The following is a 24,120-nucleotide window of genomic DNA, read 5'->3' on the forward strand; positions in this document are numbered from 1 at the left end:
TTAGTTATAATTCTAAGTTAAAAGCTTTTTGAAAAAGTCCAGAATTTTCAAAATTTGTAAAATTTGTCAAAAATTTTCTGGATTTTTGACACACAAATATAATATAGACATAATAAGGTGATGAAATGCAATATATGAATGCAATGCATGAAATGCACCCCCAAACTCAAATTTGACATTGTCCTCAATGTCATCAAGATATCATAAACAGGTCAAGAGCAACATCATAAATGTAATAACAAGGAAAAGCTAATGGATATAGAACACTCCCCCTTGAAGTGTGCCTTCTCTTGAATATTTGTGAGTTTGATCTCCATTGCTCCTCTTAAGTGCTTCTTGAACCTACAAAGTGAACAAATATCGAAATTAAGTTTGGGAGGGTGCTAAACAAAAGAAATAAATAAAAAAAATGTAAAGATTAAATTTAAAACTTGGGTTACCTCCCAAGAAGCGCTAATTTAAGGTTATTAGCTTGACCCCTTTTAAAATTGCTGATCAAAAAGTGGTTTTCGCCCATAGTAGTTGACATGTAACATCACATATGGGTCTTGATTTGTGGTACCCTCAAGATTGGCAAGATTTGGAATAAGATTGCACATAGCACGAACAACACATGATTTAGAGTTATCTGCTTGGGAAGAGGATTGTTTTAGCTCATGGAGGACATGTGATGATGTAGGAGGTGTCCATGATAGAAAAGGGTCTTCTGGTGGTGTATGTATAAGCATCATTAATGAACTTAAATTGATAGTCTCATCAATTTCTTCATCCATCACCTTTATCTCTGATTTGTCTTCATGGAAACACTCTTCCAATGATCCCCCAACTATAAAGGAGTTGTGTCACACCCTACTTCTCTGTAAGATGTAATATAATCCTGTAGTACACCTAATGAATTACCGTACTTCGCCTACCGGTAACCCATTAAATATACTATAAAGGATTTTAAATTAATTTTCGTAAAATGTAAATCATCGATTAAAATCTGGTGTTATAAAAATTTTTCAAAATTTCGGCAAAGTGCCGGCTGTATTTTAAGAAAATAGTTCCTCAAACCTAAAAAGGAAAACACTCCCAATATGTTTTTCAAATACAACTCTAATAAACTTCATTTCATCTCATAATTCAATCTCAATAATTAAATCAATTCATTTTCAAACCAACCTCATCATAAAAGAAACATTTCATTGATTACAAGACTCAAAATTTAATATTATAAAACTATATTAGTAAATGAAATCTCAAATTTACATTTAATTACATACCAAAATATTTTATAAGAGTTCTTATACAACTGCTCAAATAATTTACATACATATTATTACATACATGCATCAAAACCTATGTACATGGGTATACCTATGATATACCTGGAGCTGATCTGAAAGTGTCTTCAAGGTGCGACTCTGAGAAATTATCACTCAGTTGTTCTATCCTTACTTTCACCTGCGACAGCATACAAAGCTATCGCTGAGTGGTGAACTCAGTGGTGCACAACTATAACTTAAAATATAATACAATATACCTTAGCAAAATTACAGAAAATAATTTAGAAATCTGGATACTCATCAAATTCCAAAAATGAAAATATTCATTGCCAATAATATAAATCATTTTTATAAAATGACTTTGATCACGGAATTCAATTTATCAAATCACACTAAACATTTAAGGTAATTCCAACAATTTATGGAAATAAAGATTAATTTCAATAAAATCAATTATGCATAAATTACATTTGAAATCAAAATTCTTTACTATTTAAAAATCATTTTTTATCTCACTAACTATGCAAGACTAATCCGAAAGGGCCATCTTCGAGGTGATTCTAACTCCATATGGTTGGGGACGTCGAATCATCGTGCACAGTACACAACACAATAATGAAACTTTCGAAAGGGCCAGAACAAAAAATTTAAATCTAACCTCTAATCAGAGGAGAATCTAAGCCTGTGCACGTACCATGGTAATCAAAACAAAGCTAACTCCATTGTCTCCTCAACAAATGAGAGAGATGGGTAATAATCTAGTCAAGCATCTATAGTGAGATATAAAACAATATCATCAATCTCTTTGTCCTTTTTGTGAGCATAAATCACAATACAAGTCAATTAAAAGTCAATTCCAATATCTAATAATTTTTATGCTCATCACCATTCAAAACATAAATTTGTATTTTTTTATGCAAATTGCCCATCACAATTCAAAACATATTCTACCATAATTTTTCAAAACATAATTTATTCAATCCACAATAATGCTTAATACTTGTTGAAATACCATTTCACAAAGCTAAATTCATACATACTATAACAATTTCAATACTCATTGAATTAAATCCAATACTTGATAAACATAATCCATACGGAAAATACGTCATTTAATCATATAAAATTTTCAGAACAAAACCAATTAAAAACTAGTTGTGCACAAACCTCTGATGAGTCGCCTCTTGGCCTTGACTCAGTGGTCTTTTCCCTTTCCAGTGTCTTTTCTAACTGAAACACATAATTTGAAGTGTTTCAGTACTCATTTAAATTGTTTCTAATAATAAGGTTCAATAATTAAATTTTATTAATATTATTCTTTTCATTAGTCAACCTATAATGTTGACCTTAATGCACACTAGGTGAATTAGTTTTAATGTCACTAATATGTTTCATTTTTCATTCCTCACATGTTGACATATGTTGCCAATTTCATTTCAAAGCTTATTGCATTTTATTGCAATTATTTAGATTTCATGGCCAATGTTTACTATCTATTGGACCAAGCTACAGTGTAAATTTAGTAGATTTCTCTTCATTAAATTGTTTCTCATTGTATCTTCTTTAATTTCCTTTTTGAATCACTCCATTTGGAGTTGTATAGCTTAAGTTATGGTCAATTAACCATAACTAGGTCAAATCTAAATTTTAGTTTTCTTTTTAGGCATTTTCGGTTCTGAATTTACTAATTTATTTGGACTGTTTGTAATCACATTGAGGTCTAGCATTCTTCATAAGTATTGTTGCTCTATGTCTTAGGAACAACCAGAAATTTTGCTTATCATTTTCCAAGTCTTATAGAATTCTTTATAGATAAATTGTTAACTTGGACTCAAAGGTCTTGTATTGGCATGGTCCTTAATTAGGTCAATGGCTTTGACCTTAAATTCTGACCTTATACATTTATAATTTGAGGAAGTTGTCTAAAAAAAAGTTTTAGGCCTCTTTCTTAGCTTTCCAGATCGGTATAGCTCATTTAAATTGGACACTTCTTGTGGGAGATATGCCTATTTGAATTTTCTGGACTTAATGGTTAATTGTACCAATTCCAGATTTAGTGTGCCAACTTAATCAAGTTAATTTACCTAGTTCCCTTAATTTCTGGGTTTTGGTCAAATTATCAATATTGTAGATCTATGTCTTATTGAAACTTTGACACTGATTTCATGTCATTTGGAGTTCTATGGACCAAGTTATGGTCTTTTTACTATTTCTGGTCAAGTTGCACTTATATTGCAAAGTTTAGGTCATTTTTAGGTCAAAGTTAATTCGGCCAGTTTTTGTAACCCAACTTTGGTAATCATTTTGACTTGGTAATTGGCATTCTGGGCTTGGTGGTCTCACCAAAGTTGTAGCCCTATGTCTAAGCTTTCTAACAGTATAAATTTTAGGTCATGTGGACTTGTTTTGGGTGAGTTATGGCCAAAAGACTGATCAAATTCTGGGTTCACATTTTAGGCAATCCGGATTTGGTCACTTTTTAGGTCATTTTCTAGGCAGAATTTTGGCATGACCTCCACATGAAAATTAGTCTATTATAGGTCCTATTTCACCTCCAATTGGCCTCCTACCAATTGGGATCACACATTTTCATTTATAACCTAAAATGTATACTGTTTTTAATAAACATAACCTGCATTGTAACTTTGCACTTCTAATGGACATTATTCACATTATAATTTGGTCAATTGTCCAACAACAACCCAATGTGACCAATATCCAACAATAACTCAATTTGATCAAGTGTCCAGCAATATACATTTACTCAATCCAATTAGGTTAATTTTCCAACCAATCATACAATTTTCAAGTAACCAAATCAAAACTCTAATTCAACTAATCAAAATCAACAATACCCATGACATCAATTGCTAGTACATGAAATTAGCTTAATGAACTTCCCAAACAGTAATTTACATATAAGAATTAAACAATCTTCTATACCTTTCATGGCTGCCCAATTCAACATTGCACAATCCTTTAAAATCTACTTCAAAATTCTAACTCTAAACATCAATTCCCCACTTACACATAACATCATAACCTAATTAACTTCATTACCCACCAATTACATGTAAAAAGAAATCAAGCTCCTTCAATATGAATGGCTGCAAAAAATAGTGCACATCATTAACTCCTCAAATCCTTCAAATTTCTTGACCATTTAACATTTTTCAACCTCCATACATGCTTTAATGAAGCAAGGAAAGGAAAATGACACTTACCTCTTTTTGAAGCTTGTTAAATATTCTTCAAATCATTCCCTTTTTACTCCCAATATGCTGCATAAGGTGTATAAATAACTTTTAATGAAGGAACCTTGAAGATTTCATGGCTTGATCTTGGTGGATGAGAGCTTGAAGCTTTGACCATCCATGGAGTTTCCCTTTGGAATTGAATTCGGCTTAAAGATGAAATGAAGAAGAAGAAGTGGCTGAAGTGGGAATGCTGTCCACTTAATGAATATACAAATCCTTAGTGCTCCACTAAGGTGGATTAAATGTTTAATAATCCAAAATTTCCCTTAATTGTAAGTATGCCCTAAATTCCTCACTATTTACATTTTATGTCAAATTTTCTATTTTTATGACATTTTTAAAATTTAATACTACTAATTTTTCATGGACATTTAGGTCAAAAGTCAACTCTAGGTATTAATTGACCAAAATGCCTCTCTTCGGGTTGTATTTTGAATTTTTCGGAACTACCAATTAATTCCTTGACCATCCGATTTCTTTAATTTTCGTTTTTCTTTGTACTAATTAATTAAATTTTCTTTGACATTTTCTAAGTCAATTATACCTCAATAGATGTTTATTTAAGTCTTAAAAATATTTCACAGGGTTCCCATGGCCACAGGCTAGTCAACAGTCCTCGCGCAACTTCCAGTCACGGTCACTCATCATTCTGATCTTGCTCGTTTAACTTACTTTCATTTCGTCTCTTTTATTTTTTCTTAATTTTTCTTGTATTTTCTTTTTATTTATTTCATCATTTTATGCCTATTTATTATCACTGAAGTATAGCTCCAAACATCCTAACTCTTAGGATGACATTAGGTCAGGAGCGTGAGAATGTCTGAACTACATAAAATGAGATTGTTACAATTCTTTCCCTCTAAATAAAAAATTTCGTCCTTGTCGACACCATATTTCGGCCGATCCCTGAAATCAATAAACTTTGAAGCCGATCCCCTGCACTGAGTCTCCCTCTGCCAGCCAATCACATTTCCGATCTCTCCTCAAGGAATCGAATCAATGCTAAGTCCCCATATCATTTAAAGCCTCACCGATCTCTCAAACCAATTGTCAAGTCCCCTGTCCAGTCAATTATATTTCCGATCTTTCTTGTCAAATGAGATTGAACCAACACTAGACCTTCGTGCTACCAGTCTTATTGCCGATCTCTCTTTTTAAAAAGTTTGGGAATAATAAAGTTAAGGTTACGATCCGGATTAATGATGATTCAGATCTTAAGTGTTCAAGTCAAATTTCCAATTTTAATCAAGTCCCGTTTAGCGTTGGTTCCCAGCTGATTTCATGCTTATAGTGTTTTCCGACCTCTTACACTTAGATTAATAATCACTTTTAGTTGTTGTTCTAATATGCTCAGACAATCAAGTGCTTATGCAACTTAGAGACTTTCCGATCACATCCAATCATTGAACAAAAGGGGAACTTTCATTTCATTTCAACTTAGAGGCCTTTGAAGGCTACTAGGATCCGCCACGAGTTCGGGTGAACTTGGGCGATGCACACTTGGTGAAATTTTAGAACTTCCTTGAAGAAGTCATCAAGAGGGAACCGCAGCCCGGCTTTTAATTGCTCTTCGTACACCATGATCATATCATTCTCTTCAAAGAAGTGATCAGCTTGAAGATCACCGTGACACTTAATGAGCTTGTATGAATCGGGCTGAATATTATACTCTTAGCTGAACAACTGAAGGTCGGCATCTTGAAGAATTGATGGCAGCTCGTCCATGGGGAGGTTTTCTCTCCCTGAAGAATGTGTTTGCCTCGAAGGTGCCGCTTGACCACGGGTCGAAACGGAGGTCCTAGGAGGTTCAGGCCGCCGCTTGGCCCGACCACCTCTACCTCATTGGACGACCACGGGATCTAAATGGAAGGGGGGCTTGCCGCTCTCTGACCCTCGGCGCCGCTCATTTTCAAAGGAAACAGAAAATTTAAGCTAAAAGAAAGATCAAAACCCTTACCGGAGCTTGATCGGTGTCGAAAGAACTTGAAAAATCAAGAGAATTTTGGAATCGCTCGCAGGATGCTGAAAATGACATAAGAGAGCAGCGGTGACCCATTCCCTATTTATACGTCGAGCATTTAATGCTCACCTTTATTCCAAGCGGTGCATCGGTTAGCGGGATTCGCCAGCCCTTTCCTGACACGTCTCACGAATATTCCAGAAATTCCATGATAAGGAGAGATCGGTTAGTTAGAGATAAGTGAATTAAGGCGAATGTTTGGAAGTATGGATCGATCAAGGGCTATTCAGCTAGGAACCGAATCGGATAAACACATCAGAGATCGAAAAATAATCAATGCAATAATAATAAAAATGATAGTTGTCAAAATAAAATTTTATTGCCGAAAGGTCAGATTACATCATTTGGGTGATCTCTAGAGATCGGATTACATTAAAAGTCGGATTACATCATAAGGGCGATCTTTAGAGATCGGTGGAACATCCTATCTAATAAAGGCCTATGTCAAAACCTAGTCTCGTGGCTGAATCAAAAGATTTGTCTGGCCATAGACAGCGGATAGATATACAGCTCAGATGGGTTGATTTTGACTCTCATGAGGATGGAGAGTCATCTCCACTGTCATCGACTAGAACTAAGCTGTAGTCGGGTCGCCCAATGTGGTGAGGAGCCAAATGAACTTTAAGGGGCAGTCACCGATGTTAAAGGGAATATTAGCAGTCTTCTCGCCCGAAATCAGTTGGCCGACTATATCGGTCAAACGATTCGAGATCGACACGATCGAGGTCCTCGATCCAGGTCGGCAAATTAGTCTGGTTCTCTCACTGTCATCAAATAGAGTTATCGTAATTCTCCGATCACCGGGATCATAAGTTTTCAGTCGAGGAATCAAAAGGACAATAGGAAAAAGATCAAAAGCAACTATCATGGCCGGGATTATTGCCGGAGCAGTTAGAATAGGAAATGTGAGAAGGAAGAGGAGAAAACCAAATGCGGAGGGGTTTCCCGTTAAAGGTATATATATAGGGAAAGTCTGAGCATTTATTGCAAGTAGGAAACGAAGCGGATGCCTCGGGAATCGAAGGAATGAATGCTTTGACTGAATCAGACCGGATAAAGGGGAAGATCGGAGTAGGAGAGGTCGGAAGAGGGGAGCCAGGCATGAGAGATCGGAAAAGGATCGTGTTAGAAAGATTGGAAGGGAGGGGAGGTCGGAAAACAAAGAGAATAAGACAACTGCCGCTAAATGTCATCATAATCAGAGCCGAGGTAATTAAAGCGTTGCAAACAAAATCTCCACATACGCCTCGAGAATCGCCCACATTCTTGCGGTGCGGAGTAGTCATGACAGCGCTATGCATCCCAATCTCCACCGTTGATCTTACTTGTAAGGACGAACCCGGGGCCCTTGGATCAAAGAAGAAGATGACAAGACCGGTGCCTTTTATTCCCAGCCCTCGGATCGCCCTAGACAAGAAAATTTGAGCCGTCAGATTAGAAGGAAAAAAAGGACAAAAATTTCTGAAAAGGATCTCAGCCATTCATTCTGATTCTCTTTAATACCCAAGCGTCAGATCATGTCCTTCAAAATCCAAACCTTCCATCTCCCTCAAAATAAATCTTGACCCTTCATGGGGAGCACCCGGTCCCTATAAATACCTGCATGAAAACTGTTCAAGGGAGGACGAAAAAAAGGTGGTGACTATAGCGAAAGGACTCTGAAACATAATTCAGTTCGTTACTTTGCTATTTTTAAGCTTTCATAAGAAAAACTTTAGAAACCAGTTTTCTGAAGTATTTTCTTGCAAAGGGATTTTTGAATACTGAAACTCTCCATTTTCAGTTCGTTCATTATCCTGTGATACTCTCACTTTCAATTCTTTGTTATCTTTATTTCCACTCTCGTGATCCAAGCTCAACTCGGTTATTATTTTGACCTGACTGCATTTTAGTGAAGTATCCTTCATTTCAAGGCGAACCTTAGCCCTCGGGCTATCAGCCTGCAGTCCTATTACGTTTTGTGATTCCGTAGTTAGTTCAATAGATTCAGCTCCCTACAAGTGAGTGCTTATATCGCTGCTTTATCAAGTGCTCATTTTTATTTTACGTATTTCCTTTGTTTTTATGTTTGTAATTTTCACCAAGTTTATATTGCGTTAAAAAACGCGAAGAAGGTTATTCTTGAGTTTACTTCTTTGTTAATCAGTCCATTCTTTTTGTTAATCTTTGTTACTTCTAAATGCAAGTGTTCTAGTCCCGAGTAGCGTATAAGTAGTTGGATAAAATGTAGGTAACTGTATCTTAAGAGTTTCTTTAAAATAATAAAAGGTCTGAATAATAAGTCAGGAAAATAGTAAAGTTAAATCACTAGACTAACACAGAAGATGATTGGGTAAGACGTCATAAGGCGGAATAAAACCAAATCTCAGATAAGCAAATGGAACAGATCGGGTATCGCCTGTCAAAAGGTACTGGTAAGGCGATCACATAGGGGGTCGGTAAAATTCAGTCTGGTATCCCCTGTCTAAGTCATGAGGTATCAATGAGTTAAAAGAAACCTCACTCGGGTCCCCGGCATCGTCGGATGCCAGAACCCTTAATCTTAGGCTCTTATGATGTGTAGCTGTAATCAAATTTTAAGAGGTCGGAAAAATCCTTATCCGACTCCCATTCAAGTAAAAGAGATCGGAGGAGAGTTCTTATCCGATTCTCAATCCAAAAAACTTTAATAAATATCTAAAAAAGATCGGAGGAGAGTTCTTATCCGATTCTCCATCCAAAATTCTAATAAATATCTAAAAGAGATCGGAGGAGAGTTCTTATCCGATTCTCAATCCAAAAATTTCAATAAATATTCAAAAGAGATCGGAGGAGAGTTCTTATCCGATTCTCACTAAAAAATTTCTCCTAAATATCTAAAAGGGATCGGAGGAGAGTTCTTATTCGATCTCCAATCGAAATTATAATCTAAAAGAGATCGGAGGAGAGTTCTTATCCGATTCTCAAATCGAATTCTAACAAATATGCAAAGTAATCCCATAGCGAAACCGCAACACAACACCAATTCACTAAGGTTGTCTCTTTTACTTATGTATCTTGGTAAGACGAATTAGTGAAAAATAAAATATTCCTAGATATGAAAAGGATTAACATTTCCATTCGAACCCCCCTAACTATCGATTCTAATTTATAAAGGACGTAAGGTTAAATCTGCTCACCCTTATTGAGGGACGAGGTGGGGTGCCTAACACCTTCCCCACTCGTTTACGAACCCCGAACCTAGAATCTCTGTATTTGAAGTGGTTTCATTTTAATATGCATTTCACAAATGGTTTTCTTTAATTTCCCTCAAAATTAAAGTGGCGACTCCTCACTCTTTCCCACTTCGGTGAGGGTTCGTCCAGGCGACCACAAAACACCTTGCGACAGCTTGGCGACTCCACTGGGGACTTTAATTTTTCCTTCAACCCCGGCCAGAGATCCAAAAGCAGATTTAATTTTATGCACCTATAAACTAGAATTATAGTTAGATAGGTTCAATTTATGAAATTCGAAAACCTTAATCTATTGATGTTTGTTATTTCCACTAATCGCTTTGTTTATTTTTGTTTTATATCCTACAACATTTTTCGTCTAAAAAAGGGAAAAGAAAAAAACTCCCCTATATTGGGAAGAGGTAAAGGTGTCCCTTCACACACTGAACACTCACACGATGTCCTCACACACTTCAGCCCTATACCCGGGCTTTCTTACCCTTTTAAGTAGTAGGAGGAGTCATGTAGCGGTATCCGTGGGTTTTACCCCGTTAGTATCCGTGAAGGCTTCTGCTCAAATTGAAACTTGTTCTATTCACTGTGATACCCGTGGAATTCTCTCGTCGGTATCATGGTGATAGAATGAGGCTCTCTTGTTCTGATGAGGGCAATTTAGAACCTGTGGCTTTTAGAAAATTAAACCTTGAGCTAAACTATCACGATAGCTGGAAGCCATAGCAAGCTACCTTATAAGATAGAACTATCCAATTAGGTAGCACCTAGCCGGTACTAGGACTCTCCTTATTTTAGGACAAAAGGGGCATACTTACTCTTACCCTATTCTGCTTGTGTTTTATTTAGTTCTTATTTTTGAGGGTAATCTTGAATCATACTGTTAAGAAAACCTACACACTTTCCTACTTTGATAAGTGTGTAGGTGTCACTCTGCCAACAGTATAATTCAAAACTACCTGAATTTATCCTGCTAACAAGTCTTTCCTGCAGGCATCACCAAAATAAAGTTTGTAAAAGGATAAGCATCATTTTTAACATGGTATCCTCGAGTCAGTCAGCAGAAGAAGTTCTTAGACCAGAACAGAATGCTAAACCATGGCCCGAACCGCCTCATAGTTCAGTGCCCTCACAAAGTGATACTAGTTTATTACCTCCATTGGACCTGAGCAAAATTGAGGTTAGAATGAACAGTCTCGAGGGTCTGGCTAATAGTTGGAAGTCATTTCCCGATCAGGTCAAAGCACGATTTGAGAAGAAATATGGGAGGATTTCAACCTTGATACGAGTCAAAGTCCAAGTCCCGGCATTAAAGGCCATGCTGTCAGTTTGGAATCCTAAGTATGGGGTGTTCTCTTTCAACGATATCGATACTGCTCCCACTATGGAAGAATATTAGGCATTGCTAGAAATTCCTTATGCGGCGCAGAATCAGATTTACCTACACCTCGAGCATAGGCAGACCTGGAAACGGTTCGCACATATGATGGGGATTCCACCGAAAGAAGCAAAGGCTAGGGAAACTGTCAAAGGGAACACGCATGGATGGTATTGGACTTATCTTAAGAAGTGGTTGGATCAATACATCTAAAATGGCGATGGGATCAAGCTTCATTGACGCTTGCTTTAGGGATCTACGGCTTGATCTTGTTCCCTGGACCTTCGGGAATTATAACCTGCAATGTTGTCGAGATGTTCTGTGCAGTAGAATAATAGAAGGTCAATCCAGTACCGGTAATTCTTGCCGAGACTTTCTTAACCCTTAATTATTACAGACAATAAGGCAAGGGATCCATTAAATGCTCTTCTCAATTGTTGCACCTCTGGATCATCAGTCATATGTGTCCTGTGGAGACGAAGGGGTTAACTTGGTACCAGCCTCTCATCGAGAAGATGACCAGATTAGTAATCAGCCCAAAGGATGAGCGCGATGGCAGAAGCGGATTTTGAGCTTCAACGACCATGACTCTTGTTGGAGAAATTATGGACGTCGGGTCAATCCATCTTGGTCAGCACGGGAGGTAATCAATCAGTGTCCCTAATCGGAGTGACTGGGTACACAAGTTACACTCCGGCATTAGTAATGAGACAATTCGACTCAACACAGTTCAGAATCAACATTGAAGAATACCACCAAGGTCATTTCTACCATGAGCTCAATGATGAGGAAGGATTGAAAATCGCTCGCAGAGCCTGGGAAAACATCACTATGATGGAAAGGTCGCCTAAAGGTCCGAGTGCCACAGGCGATTATCTTAAATGGAGGGCTGACAGGAATCAAGAACACTTATCCACAGATCCAACCAAATTCGAAGGCAGTAACCCTCGCCAAAACGTCCTTTCAAAAGAAGCTGGTGATCGTTTGGCCGACTCCCTACAAAAGGCAAACACCGAAAACTCGCAACTGCAAGAACAAATAAAACAGTTGGAGGACCAATAGCAAACCCTCAAAAGAAAAGTAAGAAGGCTCAGGGAAGAGGCAAGGACCGAAAAGATGGGGTTCGAAGAGCAAGAGACACGATGGGTAAAGGAAAAAAGCTCTCTCCAAGCTGTAATAAAAGAAGTAAAAGTACAGAATAGCAAGCTTCAGGAGAAAATGAAATACCAGGAGATACTCGTTGAAGAGTATAAATAAGAAAGCAAAAGGAAGAAGCTTGAACTGAAGGAACAAGCACTGCTTATCAATGATATTCTGAAGGAATGTGCTAAAGAAAGAAAAGAAAAAGAAAGACAAGCCACTCTTTATCAAGAGCTGAAAGAGAATGTTGACTAGCTGGAGAGAATGATAGCACAGGGGAAACAAGAACTCCTACCTAAATCCGAGTATGCCCTGAAAACGTTCGACCCCGCCAGACAAGAAGAAAGGCTCTATGAATATCTCAGGAAATGTCATTATATTATAAAGAACCTCCCTGAGCCTAGGCCAATATAAAGAATGCTGTGTATGAATTATTCAGTTAATGGAATAACTTTTGGGCCATTGTTTAGCAAAATTGTGAATGAATAGTATAACCCCCGTAGGAATCCCCTCGCTAGGGTTATGCGAAAAATTAGATGTGCCATATGGGCCGGGTACCATAAACGCGCATTTAATCCAGTTATTCACTGTCGGACTATCGAACGATGTCATGATAAAATTGATGCAATCATTCTTCTGCAGATTTCATTTTGGCTCCCAAATGCCACTGTATCCTTTGTCCGAACCAGGACCTTTAATTTTTTTTTTACGAAATTCAAAATTCATTAAAAACTTTTTTTCAACTTCCTACAGAAAATCAACATTGCTTCAAACAAAGCAAGCCTGACCAGACACGTAGTTCAACCCAAACGAGTGTACTTAACAAGATCACGAACAAAGAAAATAATGGAAGACCAGGAACAAGTCCAAAACCTACAAGGATAGGTTTCCAAATTGAAAGACCAAGTCTCGGAGCTCATGAGACTAATGAGGGAAATGTCCCATAATAAGCCTGCTTCAGACCCTAACTTACCACTATCTCGCCCACCTCCTACAACGGTTGATTCTCACCATGCTTCAACCTCTTTCACTTTCCAGCCATCGATCTCGGATCCAACAATCACTGTCAATCCGGCCCCACTGAATAATGAACCACCTTTCTCCTATTATCTGGCTATCTCGAATACCGAACCATACCCTTCAGTCCAGGTCCCTCTAATTCATTCCGTCCCTCATTTCCCAAGCTGAGGATTACCTCTTGCGATGGAAGGAGAAAATAAGGCGAGAGAAAATGAGAAGCTCTCCGCTCTAGAAGAGAGACTAAGAGCAATAGAGGGACTGAACATGTATGGTTCAGTTGATGTGGCATCGCTGAGATTGGTGTCTGATGTGGTGGTGCCACCAAAGTTTAAGGTCCCGGACTTCGACAAATACACTGGGAATTCAGACCCTCGCATTCACTTGGCCACTTATATTGCCAAGATGTCCGCCCTAACAGAGGACGATCGACTCTTGGTTCACTTTTTTCACAGGAGTCTCTACGGGGTTCCCTGAGATGGTGTATTCAGTTGGACAGGAGCAAATTGCGCTCCTGGAAAGATTTGGCAGATTATTTCCTGAAGCAATACAAGTTCAACTGCGACGTGGCCCCCACAAGGAGAGATCTCCAAAACTTGGTGTAGAGGGATAGGGAAAGCTTCAAAGAGTATGCCCAGAGATGGCGAGAAAGCGGCGAAGTATATCCTCGGTGGTGACAACGAACTATGCTCCTTGTTCATTGAGACATTGAAGGCTCCTTACTTCAATCTGATGATCGAAAATACCTTTAATAGCTTCTCAGACATCATCCAAGCTGGTAAGAGAATAGAAGCTAACTTCAGAATGGGACGATTGCAGGAGTTGACTGAGAATCCTGCGAAGAAAACTGCCAGTTTTGGCAAAAAGAAAGAGGGTGATGTGCATGCCATCACCCGACAGAACGCACAATCTTCATTACCTCCAAATAATTACCTGCCATATCCTCCCCCTCATGGACAAACCATTGCAAACATTCCACCCCCTTTCCCAAATTATCCTCACCCACGCCCACAGTATCCACCACCGACAACTTACCAGCCTAGACCTCCTCCACAACCCGCTCAACCCAGATCACCCCAAAATAACCCAAGACCCCAAAGAAACCCTGATCCACCTCTCCCCCTCCCACTCAGCGAGATATACTGATACCTCGTCGGTATAAACCAAATAGTGCCGATTCCCCTTGACCCAATTCAGCCGCCATACCCCAGGTGGTATGATGCCACTGCCCAATGTGAGTATCATGGAGGGGCACAAAGGCATTCAACTGATAATTGCGGAGCACTCAGGGGAAGGGTGCATGCCCTAATCAGGAATGGGTAGTTGAAGATTGAAGGGAATGGTTCTCTCCCCAATGTTATCTCAAACCCATTGCTCAATCATGGTGCGGGCAATAGTGCAAATATGATAGAGTTGGAAGGAGAAGGGTCAACCTTGGAAGTGGATCAACTAATTCCTCATTTTGGGGAAATTTTGACAATGGTAGTAAGGGAAGGTTACCTCCACCTCCAAATAACAGAACCTGAAGATAGGACGGGATGCCCCTATCATGGTAGGGCAGCTAACCACGAGCTGTAAAATTGTGAAGAGTTTAAGCAAGAGGTTCAGAACTTACTGTCCCTCAAAGTTACGAGATGCGAACAAAGTCAAAAATGGAGGCGGAGTAAATCTGACCCGACTCGGCCAAAACGCCTCTACCCCTAATCACAGAATCACTTTTTCACCCCCAGTATCATCACCACCAGTAACAATCATACGAGCCCCGCCTCAGTTCCCTGTCACAAACACCCATGCCATACCTTGGAATTATAACTTCCAAGTTTTCACCCAAGGAGTGTCAAGTAGTACATCGGCTCCTAATCTTGCTTCACCTTCGGCACCTCCAAAACTGTGCTTCACTCCTCATAAGCATTTCAAAATGACTTATGCCAGAGCTACCAGCAGTACTACTCCCCAAGCTAATCCTCAGCTCGTCGCTGCCACAAAATCATCCCCACTTGAGCCAGAAGTTGAGTTTATAACCAGAAGTGGGAGGTGTTACAGGAATGAGGAAAAGGAAAAGAAGAAAGGGAAAGTAAAAATGGGAGAGCCACGAGAAAATGCGAAAGAGGAGGCTGAGAAAGTAGAGAGAGAAGAACCTGCTGGGCGTAAAGAAGAGGAGGAGCTGTTGTTTCAAATAATGAAGCAAAGTGAGTACGATGTGGTGGAACAGTTAAGAAAGACACCTGCTCGAATTTCACTGTTGTCGCTAATTCTGAGCTCTGAGATGCACCGTCAAGCACTGCAGAAAATTCTAGATCAGGCCTTTGTGAACCCCGACATCACACCGGGGCAGTTCGAGAAGATTGTGGGACAAATTCAGGCATCCAGTTTTGTCACTTTCTCGGAAGAAGAAATAGACCCTGCAGGCTTAACGCACACTAAGGCCCTACATGTGACGATTAAGTGCAAAGGTTGCATAGTGGCCAAGGTCCTTATTGATAATGGGTCCGCGCTCAATGTACTGCCTAAGGCCACCTTGGCTAGGCTGCCAGTTGACCATTCAAATATACGTCAGAGTGCTATAGTGGTAAGGGCCTTTGACGGTACAAGAAGAGAAGTGTTGGGAGATATTGACTTACCCCTCCAAATTGGCGCATGCACCTTTAACGTTACATTCCAAGTGATGAACATTGAACCTGCGTACACTATGTTGCTGGGGAGGCCTTGGATCCATTCAGCGAATGCCGTTCCTTCAACTTTGCACCAGAAGATAAAGTACATTATGGACGGCAAAATCATCACTGTGAGAGGGGAAGAAGCCATATTGGTCACCAAGCCACAATCACTTCCTTATGTGGAAGGCTGGCGAGAGTCGTTGGAAAGCTCCTTCCAGGCCCTCGAATTACAAGAAACCATCTCAAGAAATGAGGGGGCTATGGCTATGGTAGCCAAAGTGATGATGAGGAATGGGTATGAAGAGGGCAAGGGTTAGGCGCCGCATTGCAAGGGATTGTCAAACCTATACCGGCTATCCACAAGGTAGGCCGTTGCGGTTTGGGTTATGAGAAGGACGCCCTCATGGATGGGCGATTCTGGATGAGGAATAGGCTTCGGGATCAAAGATTTGATCAGAAAATCGGGAAAATGAAGGTAGTCCCAAGAATCATGGAGGTCTTCACTAAACCCGTCATTGAAAATCTGACAGAGATTGAAGAATCACCCGATGAACCATCCATCGATGTCATCCATCTTGATTCCTTGTATGAGGCTCTTGTCTCGCCGATAGCTGAAGGGCAAGAACTAGACAACTGGACAGTAAAAGACATCCCTGTACTTAATTTCTAGTAAAGTACTTTTGGTTATCTACACTTGATCATTTTGTCTATGGTGGCAAGTGTAATATTGTAAATAGACCCTTTTCTTATGTCGTAAATGTTAATGAATTAATAGCGCATTTTATATCCAATTCTCTTTTTCTTTCCTTTTGAAATCCATTCTTATAATATATTCCATTTTCGTTTATTCAGGACCATTCATCAATTAACACCTAATAATTCAATAGACTCGGAAATTCCTCTGGTTAATTTTGAAATCCCTATAACTGCCATTACTTCAAGTGATTCTGAGGTGGAACTCACAGAAGAAAGAGATGAAAGAAATGAACCTTCCCTAGTGCCTTGTAGAGACGAAACGCACACCGTAAACTTAGGCATGGAAGAAGTGAAAAGGGAACTTAAGGTTGTGGAGAGTAAAGAATTAGAAGATATGATCAGTTTGCTCAAAGAATTCCTAGACGTGTTTTCTTGGAGCTATGATGATATGATTGGTTTGGACCCTCATATAGTGACGCACAAAATTCTTCTAATTCCGGGGACAATCCCGATAAAGCAGAAATTAAGAAGAATGAATCCTGACACACTGCTCAAAGTTAGGGATGAGGTCAAGAAACAATATGATGCTGGGTTTCTGGAAGTGGTCAAATATCCCCAATGGATAGCAAACGTTGTCCCGGTAATGAAGAAGGACGGGAGAGTCAGGGTGTGCGTTGATTACAGGGATCTTAATAAAGCAAGCTTGAAAGATGATTTCCCTCTTCCTCACATTGATGTATTAGTAGACAACGCTGCGGGATTGGGCAGGTGTTCATGTATCGATGGGGCATCGGGGTACAATCAAATCCCAATGGATGAGGAAGACAAGGATAAAACTGCTTTTATCACTCAATGGGGGGTATTTTGTTATCGGGTCATGCCATTCGAGTTAAAGAATGTTGGCGCCACTTACCAATGCGCTATGGTCACATTATTCCACGATATGATGCATAAAGAAGTGGAGGTGTATGTGGATGATATGATCATCAAATCCAGGGGAGAAGAGAGCCATGTACAGGTGTTGAGGAAAGTATTCGAGAGACTCAGGAAATATCAGTTGAAACTGAACCCTGCCAAATGCATATTCGGAGCTAGGCCTGGGAAATTGTTGGGATTCATAGTGAGCAAGAAGGGAATAGAAGTTGATCCGGACAAAGTTTGAGCTATTCAAGAGATGCCATCCCCAAAAACAGAAAGGGAGGCGCGCAGTTTCCTGGGAAAGTTGAACTACATATCAAGGTTTATTTCCAATCTCACCACTAAAGCTGAGCCTATTTTTAGACTACTCCGAAAGAACAACACTACTCAATGGAATTCAGTTTGTCAAGAGGCTTTCGAGAAAATCCAGCAGTACCTGTCAAACCCACCAGTATTGGTTCCGCCGGTGGCGGGAAGGCCTCTGATTCTGTATATGGCAGTCCAACAAAGCACAATGGGATGTGTTTTGGGGCAACATGATGATACCGGTTGAAAGGAGAGGGCTATTTATTACCTGAGCAAGAAATTCAATGATTGTGAGTCAAGGTACTCTTTCCTAGAGAAAACTTGCTACGCGTTAGCCTGGATAGCAAATCGCCTCAAACACTACATGTTGAATCACAAGACATGGCTCATTTCCAGGATGGATCCTATTAAGTATGTATTTGAAAGCCCATCGTGCCAGGAAGGATAAGCAAATGGCAGGTCATACTCTTCCAATATGACATTGTCTATATGACCCGGAAAGCAGTCAAGGGTAGCGTGATCGTTGATCTCCTAGCAGAAAACCCTATCCAGGATTATGAAGCTCTGGATTTTGAGTTCCCTGATGAGCATATTAACGAAATAGACTGCGAAGAAGAAGAGCCAGCTGATGTATGGGAAATGTATTTCGACGGAGCTGTCAATTTGTCCGGTAGTGGAATCGGAGCTGTATTGGTATCCCCGGATGGAAAACACTTCCCGATAGCTATCAAGTTGAGATTTGACTGCACCAACAACGTCGCAGAATACGAAGCTTGTGTGATGGGTTTACAGGCTGCCATTGAAATGAAAGTCAGAAAGTTGGAGGTATATGGAGACTCGGTCCTGATCATTTATCAAGTCAAGGGAGAATGGCAAACTAAGGATCCGAAGCTAATCCCATATCAGAAGTACTTACTGGAGCTGATTAAGAAGTTCGAAGAAATCTCTCACTCACCTTAGTCGAGACAAGAATCAATTTGCAGATGCCTTAGCCACCCTGGCTGTTATGGCTCAAATGGAAGAAGGGCAGACGACTCAGATATTAAAGATTAAAGCAAGGAGTGAGCCGGCATACTGCTTCATGATCGAAGAAGAACCTGATGGTAAACCTTAGTATCATGACATCTTGCTTTACATAAGAACCAGAGAATTCCCCTCAGGGGTGAGCAAAAACGAAAAGAGGATGATTCAGAGATTAGCATTGGGATACTTCCCCAGTGGAGAAATTCTATACAAAAGGAGCTCCAACGGTGAATTGTTGAGATGTGTGGATGCAAAAGAGGCGAAGAGAATCCTTTTCGAGACTCATGAGGGAAACTGTGCAACCCATGCCAATGGGCATATGATGGCTAAGCAAATCATGAGACGGGGATATTTTTGGACTACCATGGAAAAGGATTGCGTCAAGTATTTCCGAAAGTGTCATAAGTGTCAAATCTACGCAGATCCGATAAATGTTCCGCCTCACCAATTGTTCAACCTCGTTTCACCATGGCCTTTCACAATGTGGGACATCGATATGATTGGTCCCATCAACCCTGAGGCATCCAATAGGCATAGATTTATCCTGGTGGCTATCGATTACTTTTCTAATTGGGTCGAAGCGACATCATATGCCCACATTACACAGAACACATTTCTCAAATTCCTCAGAAATAATATCATCTGCCGGCATAGCCTCCCCAATGAAATTGTCACTGACAACGCCAAGAATTTGAATGGTCCAAAGATTCAGAGATTATGTGATCAATACAAAATCCGACATCTCAATTCCTCACCATACCGTCCCCAGATGAATGGAGCAGTGGAAGCTGCAAACAAAAATCTCAAGAGAATAATCCGGAAAATGACAGTCACTTATAAGGATTGGCATGATATGCTTCCCTACGCCCTTCACACATACCGGACTTCTGTAAGAACATCAACTGGGGCAACCCCATACTCACTGGTTTACGGGATGGAAGCTGTACTACCTATTGAGGTAGAAATTCCTTCTCTAAGAATTCTGAAAGAATCAGGGATTGATGAGTCGGAATGGATCCAGTCAAGGTTGGACCAATTAAATTTGCTAGATGAGAAGAGGCTAGTGGCGGCATGTCACGGGTAGTTATACCAAAGAAGAATGGCCAGGGCATTTAACAAAGGTGTTCGCCCATGTGAATTTCAACCAGGGGACCTAGTCCTAAAGAAAGTGCTTCCGAATCAAAACGATCCCCGGGGTAAATGGTCACCAACCTACGAGGGACCCTATCTGGTTAAAAAAGCATTTTCTGGTGGGGCATTGATCTTGATCCACATGGACGGTGAAGAATTTCCAAGACCTGTGAATGCTGACATCGTCAAGAGATACTATGCCTAAAAAAAAAAAAAAGGGGTAGGGGTGAAAACCCGAAAGGGCGCTCCTAGCAAAATGTGCGAAAGAAGGCGAAAACCCTGGAAGGGCGCTTTCCATAAAATGAGTGAGGGATGAAAACCCGAAAGGGCATCCTGAAAGAGCGAGCAAAAAAAAAAAAAAGAAAAAAAAAATCTAGGGGTGAAAACCCGAAAGGGCATCCCAAGAACCAAAAGGGAGAAATAAGGAAAGGGGAATGAAACCGAGGATGAAAATAAATTGTCATGGCATGAGGTTTCAGAGCACTTGAAATAATGGCAGTTAAGGGACTTCAAAGCTGACTACAAGGAATACGTGAGATCTATCCTTGTACCCTTTTTCTTTAAAACTGTATCTTTGTTTCTTAAAGCCTTAATAAAGTCATCCTTTCACTCCAATCTATCTTCTTCACGTTTCAATTTGTCTTTTTGCTTTATCTTTATACTCACACTCTAATGCTGTTTTCTCTGCGCTATTAATCAGTTAAGATTTTGCCATAAGATTAGGATTTGAAAATTGATAACCTCACGTACTTTGCTATGAGATTTTCAGGAAATGGCCTAAAAAAAAAAAAAAACTAGAGGTGAAAACCTGGAAGGGCGCTTCTAGTCAAATGGGCAAAAGGAAAGTGAAAACCCGCAAGGGCGCTTTTTGCAAAATAAGAAGAAAGTCAAGAACAGAAAAGGGGCATCCGAAGAAATGAGGTTGTAGGTCAAGTCTTATAAATCGTCCTCCATTAATCATTGGCCTTCGGGATCCAGTTAAGTACACTTCGTCGTGGAGGAACTTCCCGTGTCGAGATTAGACTTGCTTTGTAAGTTGATTTTAATTTTCCTGCATTTAAATTTCTTGTTAATCAACTTCTGGTTCCTTGATCTAAGTTGATTTTAATTTTTCAGCATTTAAATTTCATGTTAATCAACCTCTGGTTCCTTGATCTAAGTTGATTTTAATTTTCTTGCATTTAAATTTCCTATTAATCAACCTCTGGTTCCTTGATCTAAGTTGATTTTAATTTTTCAGCATTTAAATTTCCTGTCAATCAACCTCTGGTTCCTTGATCTAATTTGATTTTAATTTTCTTGCATTTAAATTTCCTGTTAATCAACCTTTGGTTCCTTGATCTAAGTTGATTTTAATTTTTCAGCATTTAAATTTCCTGTTAATCAACCTCTAGTTCCTTGAACTAAGTTGATTTTAATTTTTCAGCATTTAAATTTCCTATCAATCAACCTCTGGTTCCTTGATCTAAGTTGATTTTAATTTTTCAGCATTTAAATTTCCTGTCAATCAACCTCTGGTTCCTTGATCTAAGTTGATTTTAATTTTTCAGCATTTAAATTTCCTGTTAATCAACCTCTGGTTCCTTGATCTAAGTTGATTTTAATTTTTCAGCATTTAAATTTCCTGTTAATCAACCTCTGGTTCCTTGATCTAAGTTGATTTTAATTTTCAGCATTTAAATTTCCTGTTAATCAACCTCTGGTTCCTTGATCTAAGTTGATTTTAATTTTCTTGCATTTAAAATTCCTGTTAATCAACCTCTGGTTCCTTGATCTAAGCTGATTTTAATTTTCCTGCATTTAAATTTCCTATTAATCAATCTCTGGTTCCTTGATCTAAGTTGATTTTAATTTTCCTGCATTTAAATTTCCTGTTAATCAACCTCTGGTTCCTTGATCTAAGTTGATTTTAATTTTCTTGCATTTAAATTTCCTGTTAATCAACCTCTAGTTCCTTGATCTAAGTTGATTTTAATTTTCTTGCATTTAAATTTCCTGTTAATCAACTTCTGGTTCCTTGACCCAAGTTGACTTTAATTTTTCAGCATTTAAATTCCCGTTACCAACCTCAACATTTCAATGCCCAATCATCCAAAATATGGGTCTGAATCTTTACATAATCCCTACACGGAAAATTCTTTCCAGTAGGAATTATATAAAGAGGGGCAGCTGTCAACACCATATTTTGGCCGATCACTGAAATCAATAAACTTTGAAGCCGATCCCCTGCACTGAGTCTCCCTCTGCCAGCCAATCACATTTCCGATCTCTCCTCAAGGAATCGAATTAATACTAAGTCCCCATATCATTTAAAGCCTCACCGATCTCTCAAACCAATTATCAAGTCCCTTGACCAGTCAATTATATTTCCGATCTTTCTTGTCAAACGAGATTGAACCAACACTAGACCTTCGTGCCACCAGTCTTATTGCCGATCTCTCTTTTTAAAAAGTTTGGGAATAATAAAGTTAAGGTTCCGATCTGGTTTAATGATGATTCCGATCTTAAGTGTTCAAGTCAAATTTCCAATTTTAATCAAGTCCCGTTTAGCGTTGGTTCCCAGCCAATTTTATGCTTATAGTGTTTTCCTACCTCTTACACTATTAATAATCACTTTTAGTTGTTGTTCTAATATGCTCAGACAATCAAGTGCTTCTACAACTTAGAGACTTTCCGATCACATCCAATCATTGAACAAAAGGGGAACTTTCATTTCATTTCAAGTTTATGCAAGTCATTCGGCTGGAGGATCACCCCCAGCCTGCTCTACATTTTGTTCGCTTCCTCTCTCACCCTCAGCCTCCTCCTCACTATCCTCACCTTCGTCCTGGGGAGCCAGATCTGCCATCTAAGAGAAGTCCTCCTTGGGATATCGCTTCCTGAGCTCGGCCAAGAGATCCCCATGAGCGTTCACATAAGCACCAGCCTCCCTCATCACTGCCTCTTCTTCTTTTGCTTTAAGCTCCTCAGTGAGGCGAGCGACATCAGCGGCTTGGAGTGCTCGAACCTCTTCAAGAGCATGGGCTTGTTCAGCCAGCTTATCCTTATAGAATTTCATCCGCCCCTCAATTTCGGATATGTAGTTTTGGGCGGATGAAATTTGAGATCGGAGGGAAGCGGCTTCCTGACCCACCTTTTCGACCTCTTGCCTCAAGCGGTGAGCCTTTTCTCGGACAATGTGTTGGTTCACCAAGCTTTCCACGTTTAGGCTCATAGTCTGGGTCAAGATGTCATCGAGGTTGTTCGGGGATAGCCTATCCCGATCCTCCCGAAGGCAGATAGAGGCCCCCAAAACCTTAGCCAAACCCGGATTCTCCCGAACAGTTCAGTTCTTCTCCAGGGAGTGGATCAGTACTTGAGCGCCGCGGGAGAGGGTTCTCAAGGTAAGATGGGAAGAACCCCCTTCCGCACTCGAAGCAACTGGAGGGGGTGGTGGCGGCTCTTCTTGGCGAGGAGGAGACCGGACCACTTCTATGTCGGGGATCGGCTGTCCCGAGGGTTGAGACGAGCCTCCTTGTATTTCCCCAGCATCATGCCTGGGCGTCTGAAGCAGCTCGGCCCGCTTCATCTCCCGCACTTTCTGAGAGACCTCTCTTTTCCGCTTCCAGCTCTTCTTCGAACCCTCACCGCTCGTCATACCTGTACAAAAAAAAGGTCAGTGAGATCGCTAAGGCCCAAAGATCAGAGATATAGAAAATACCGAGGCTGAGGTCAGAGAGCTGAAGCCCGCAATCTTCGCCAGTGATCAACTCCATTGTCCAGTGATGCAGTTTGGCTGTCATTGCATCTAAACAAGAGAACTTCTGTCAGGCCGCCTGATCTTTCAATCCATCACCATTATGCCCTCTTCCCTATTTAGGGTGATGCGCTTCGAAATTAACGGACCCTGATGTAGCCAGCTGCATGGGAAACCCTCAAAGCCGTTCGGAATTTTGCTCCTTAGAATAAAGAAGCGATTCTTCTAATTCTTCAGGGAGGAGGGTAGATCGGTAAAAAGCCCGCAATGTGGCTTCACCTGGAAGAACCAATACTCGTCGTCCTTTTGACGGGTTAGCCTATGCAGTTTGGCGAACACCTTAGCTGTAGAACTGAGTCCCTTAGCT

Source organism: Hevea brasiliensis, chromosome 17, assembly GCF_030052815.1.
Source record: "Hevea brasiliensis isolate MT/VB/25A 57/8 chromosome 17, ASM3005281v1, whole genome shotgun sequence".
NCBI classification, from domain to species: domain Eukaryota; kingdom Viridiplantae; phylum Streptophyta; class Magnoliopsida; order Malpighiales; family Euphorbiaceae; genus Hevea; species Hevea brasiliensis.